The 5857-nt window shown below is 43.2% G+C and overlaps 1 non-coding gene across 1 annotated transcript; it reads left to right on the top strand.

Annotated features, from left to right (window-relative positions):
* Positions 1-4971: 4971 nt before the first annotated feature.
* LOC130500476 (small nucleolar RNA R71) lies at positions 4972-5078 on the top strand. Its single transcript, XR_008939100.1, has one exon. It is a non-coding gene; the product is annotated as a small nucleolar RNA R71 (small nucleolar RNA).
* The last annotated feature ends 779 nt before the right edge of the window (positions 5079-5857 follow it).

A 5857-nucleotide genomic window follows, 5' to 3' on the forward strand; every position in this document is an offset into this window, starting at 1 on the left:
CGAAGCATAAATGACATAATTCACTAACGCTAATAGACAAATCCCTGAACGAATAGTAACAGAAACAGTGTAAAACCTGTTCAATCCTAAATTACAGTTGATAGCTTAAGCAATCGATGAAATGGGTATCTAGAGTAGTATAAATAGTACGGATTATACAACCAGAATACACATGCAAATGAAGTCTAAACCTCCGACAATAACACTAACGAGGAATGAGATTTATTACCGAGAAAATTAAATCTCTCCGTCAAGTTTAACAAGACCGCTAGACCAAAATCTTTCCGATTGCAACCACCAAATACTAATTGGAGATGACGGAGACTGTTCGTACAACGGGGGCTGCTGGGTTGGGAAGGAAAAAGCTGGAGAATAATTAGACGTTGATATTCGTGTTCACGCACACCAATTAACCTAATGTGCACACTACCACAATCGAATGGTATGTCGATGTAGCACTTTAGGATCAAATCCACAGAGACCAACTCTTACACTTTATTTCTATAGGATCAATATTAAGCTAAAACAATATAGGGGTTTTGAGTTTTGTAACAAGCAGCAAATAAAATAAAGTAAATGTGAATTCAGATTAAAGAGAAGCCAGCCTAGGGTTACTTCATCGGGTGCTAATACTTGTGAGCTAAACAATTATTCAAGTGCTAATAAGAACAGTCTAGAACTCGGATCACTCAAGTAGAACAGTCCACTGTCGTGGTACTACTCACTATGCTGATCGATCTCACCGTCTAACTGTCGTTGAGGTGAGAAGCGATCGCAAGCAATAGAGATCAAGTCCGATAGGTTCACAAAACACCCTAATATCTACTTTTGCTGATTAGGGATGCAATGCTCATTCAAAACAGATCTAACAACCTATTACACGGTTAATGAACAGGTTAAACCTATGATCTAACATTAAGCGGCCAGTTTAATGCAAGCAATAAGAACAGTTATGAATGAAGACAATCAATGGATTCACTTATCTATGTTTAGCTCACGAAATCAACACCCTAGAACCCTAGACAAGCTAGCTGACTACTCAGCCATGACACAAGAAAATACTGAATAATACTGCATAAAATAACAGAAACAATAGATAGGGTTCAGGGGTTCTTCTCTATGGAGAGAGATAGCCTTCTCCCTTTACAAAGTAGCAAATCTCAAAGTCAAAAGGCTCTAGAGTCTGTTTCTTTATGAAAAGTAGCGTAGTATGATGTAGAAAAATAGAAAAAAGGAGTTATATCAAAAGCCACAGGCGGCCAGAGAGAAAAAGAGGATAATTAGGGCAAATCCCGAGATGTTGTATTTTCCTTATTCGTCGGGAACAACCGCGAGATCACTCCGTCTGCTTGTTCCGCTTGATCGGGAACAGTCATTACATGAAAATCACCAAACTGCACTGTTTTCTGCTTCTTTTGTTCCAGCAGGTCCATCTCCCATCCAGTGCAACTCCAGACCTGTAATGACTCGAAAAGGACTAGAAAGACTCGATAAAGACTTGAAAACCAATTAGAAAACATATATACAATGATGTATAAAACACCATATATCAATTCGCCCAGACTTAGATCCTTGTTGTACTCGAACAAGGCCAAGTATCAAGAACAGGGATAAAGGTTTGAAAGTGTGGGAACTCTCCTATTCTCAGCAACCATACCTTAACCACGAATCTCTGAACCATACGAGCAGTAAACTAGGACAACACACCCTTACCAGAACCCCACTGACTGCTGTTCGAAAATCGGCTCCATACTCTACATCTCAAACCTGAAAAAGCAACACTATCGAGACACAACTCCCTACATTCATTTAAGAGCAGCGTGAGCTTCTCATCACAGGCACTATTCAGGGTAGACAGGCTAGGTGTGGAATAGGCTAATTTTATGGTGGAGCTAAAGAGTGTTTAGGGGCTACCAACTTTTCGTAGTGGATGCAGGATATCGCGCAAAATAGTCGTGAGAGGACGGCTCCATTGATGTCCACAGCCCCTTACTCGTTTTGCTATCTCAGGAGCGACTGTTCTTTTCGTTCGGGAACAATCATCAGACTGCTCCGCTCATCTGTCTGCTCCTCATCCCTTCAAATTGATACCTACTCTTCTGCTCGACTTTTCCAGTGGCTCATGTATCCTCAATTCTTCTCCTTCTCCATCACCATATGCTAAACAAAATGAAAGATATATATACTTTTTTTTTATATAATTTTTTTTTTTTTTTTTACAAGTACAAAAAGAGATGGTGAGGTGACGAAGAAGGAGGTAACATGTGATGTCAAGGATGCCACTGATGGTTTTGATTCAAATCATTCTGGTTCTCCACCCATGTTCTTGAACAGCTCATTGGTTATGGAGTGGTTGCTCCCTTAATCTGTTTGTTCTCCTTCTGGCCGAATCTGCGCAGCAGTAACGAGTAAGAGGCTGCGTCGATCCTTTCCTCTCCGACCTTTTTGCACATATCTGCACATATAACACTGAAAAACAAATGCATGAAGGTGGAATAAAGGCTAAGGTTCAGGGTGGGAACTAGCTAAAGATGAGCTAGCCACTCAGGAACAACAAGATGGATAGAAAGAATAAGAAGTCCTGAGTGTAGTTCTCGTTTCCCTGATCTAGTGCCCATAACAAGAAGAATTTCAGTCAAGATTAGGTTCAAGTTATTTGGAGTTAAGTCTACCCAGTGTAACCTGATCGGCTGAGAACTTCTGGAGAATCAAGTGAGATATGTCAGGGTGTTCCGGGTCCACATGTGTGTCTTTCGCCACTACTAAGGTCACTGAATAAGACAACTAAAGCACGAGGTGGTTAGTGATCAACACAGAATAAGGTCCTAATTCCCACAAACTTTGACTGACTCGATCCTAAAAATTGACTCAAACTGACTAAAGAGAAAAACAAAAGAAAAAAACGAGTTAGTAAACGACGAAGACCCTCCCCCAGACTTACTTCACAACGTCTCGGTGTGAAAATAAATCAGAGAGAAGGTGAAAACAAGAATTTACAATTTTTTTTGTCGAGATACTTACCTGGAGCGGCTGCTCCGAAAAATTCTGGGTGTTCTGTCGCCAGATTTTCACCTGGGCGGTTGTTCTTGGCTCCTGCAGAACAGGGAGCTCCGTTTCTGCAACCCAGAATTTTTCGAAGTATCTCGAATTTTTCTGCTTTTTGACCTGAAACTCAATAAACTAAAACGACAATAAGCAAACAAAAACAAAACCAAGTTATATTTACACTTACCAGTGGGTTGCCTTCCACCAAGCGCTTGGTTAAAGTCACTAGCTTGACTTGGTGACAGGGATCAGTCGGGTTGAGCATGAGGGCTTGTTCCAAAACAAGCTCCATAATCAGACATGTTCAGCTTCAAAACTCTGCTCAACAACTCTTTCACAACAGCTTCTCCTTTCTCTTTCAGCTCATCAGTGAGAATAACTCTGACTTTAGAGAAAGGTTTAGAGGTACCCTTGCACTTTACCTCATACTCAATGGATTTCTCATCACACCAGTGAGGTGTCAAAGTCATAGTAGGATCTCCTTTGACCCTTTTCTTCTGAACTTTCTCTTTCACCCTTGCATTCCCACTGAGTTTATTGGTATCAGTGTGAGGATCTCCATTCAGGACTTCCTTGAACTCACTGGTTTTACCAAGCTCCTTCCTTGGAACAACCTTCAGCTTTTCTCCACTGAACACTGAGATGCAAGAGGTGTGTAGTTTCTGAAATCTGGTGGGAACAACCTGATAGAAGACATTCTTGTTGATGTGGGAGAAGGAGACTCTCTTGTTAGGCATATCAACGATTGCTCCCACTGTAGCCATAAATGTCCTTCCTAAGATCAAGGGCATCTCATGATCCTTGTTCATCTCAACAACCTGAAATTCAGTATGGAGAACACAGTCCCCAACTTGGACAGGAAGGTTGCGAATGGTGCCATAAGGAACTGCTCTGGAAGAGTTTGCAAAAGTCAGAGTCACCTTAGAAGGCTCAACATCAGCAATGCCCAACTTGTCTACAATCGCCTCTGAGACAAGATTCACACAAGATCCAGAGTCACAAAGAGCTTCCTCAAATTCTACTCCAGCAATGGAACATGGAAAAGCAAATTTTCCAGGGTCATCAACCTTAGGCAACACCTTCAGGTGTCTAGGTGGAATCGAATAGGGAACCTTAGGAACATAGACTTGCACTGGTAGAATATCAGTAGATCCGTCGGGAGCGGGAGCAGTCGCGGGAGCAGTCGCGGGAGCAGTCGTGGGAGCAGTCACTCTAGAGCTAGCAGACTGTTCTGTTCTCTGTTCTGCGCCCAGAACAGTCTCAGCGAACAGTTGTTCCGCTTGTTTTTCCTCAGATTTCTCACGTCTCTGCTCGGTTGCATTACAGTGCTCAACCCTAGGATTCATCACACTTTTTCCACGAATGATCTCTTGCTGTCTTTTAACAGTTTCAGCAGTTTGAGCAAGCTGAACATCAATTTTCTTTATGTGGTTGCTCACAGTATCATATTTTGAATTCAGCTCGGTGAACATGCTGTCCATCCTGGTGTTGATGTCTGTGGTAACCTGATTCAGTGCCTTGACCTGAAGTTGCTGGCTCTGGAGCATCTGCATCATAATGTTCAAATTTTTCAGATCATCTGGCGGACTGTTCCCTGTAGTCGGAGCACTCGCGGCTGGAACAACTTGCTGATTGCTCTGCGGGGTGGTGTTCTGATACCCAGATCCTTGTGCTTGGTTGTTCTGCAGTAGCTGATCGATCTTAGCTGTCAGCTCATCAATTTTCTGGGTGTGTACACTGTTGACTTCCTTGGAGCGATCGCTCTCCTGGTTCTCATTGGTTGAGCTAGCTGCCATGTTCTCAATCAGCTTGAGCGCTCCATCAGTGGTCTGAGTCATGAAGTCTCCATTGCTCGAAGAGTTTAGAGCACCTTGGTATTTCCAGTCCACCCCATCATAGAAAATGCCCAGGAGGTAATCATCATCAAATCCATGGTGAGGACATTCTCTCTGGTAGTCATTGAAGCGCTCCCATGCGTCACAAAAAGGCTCATCATGGAGCTGTCTGAATGAGGTGATCTTGTTCCTCAATGTAGCTGTTCTCGCCTTAGAGTAGAAATGGTTGAGGAACGCTGATCGGACCTGTTCCCACGAAGTGAGAGAGCCGGTAGGGAGAGAGTTCAACCACCGTGCAGCTTTTCCATCAAGAGAGAATGGGAATAGCATGCACTTGATGTAGTCTGGTGGCACACCATTCGCACGAGTGAAACTGCAGACTTTTTCGAAATTCTCAATATGCTCCATTGGAATTTCTGCAGAGAGACCAGAGAACACTTTTCGCTGCACCAGAGCAATCAGAGCAGGCTTGATCTCGAAGTCCTGCCGGGTGCAAAGTGGAGGAACAATGGCAGAACGCGTAGTAGGAATGTTCCACGGAAGGTTTCTCTCCCCGATTGGAATAGTCTGCGCTGCTTGTTCCTGCCGCGCGAGAGCAGTCTGTTGAGCAGATTGTTCTGCAGCTGCTTGCTGAGCTTGGATTGTTGCATCAGTTGCATTGCTGCAGCGAGATCATCCTGATGACCGTGATCACCCATGGTGGTGTCAGTAGGCCTTGGCTGTTGTCTGTTCTGTTTTTCTAAACCTTGCGATCTCCTGCAACAAAGAGAAAAGAGCAAGTTAGAGGTCTTAGACTAAATAAATAACCAAAAAAATAAAGGTAAAAAAGATGGTCCCCGGCAACGGCGCCAAATTGATATTCGTGTTCACGCACACCAATTAACCTAATGTGCACACTACCACAATCGAATGGTATGTCGATGTAGCACTTTAGGATCGAATCCACATAGACCAACTCTTACACTTTATTTCTATAG

Source organism: Raphanus sativus, chromosome 9 (assembly GCF_000801105.2).
Source record: "Raphanus sativus cultivar WK10039 chromosome 9, ASM80110v3, whole genome shotgun sequence".
NCBI lineage: Eukaryota > Viridiplantae > Streptophyta > Magnoliopsida > Brassicales > Brassicaceae > Raphanus > Raphanus sativus.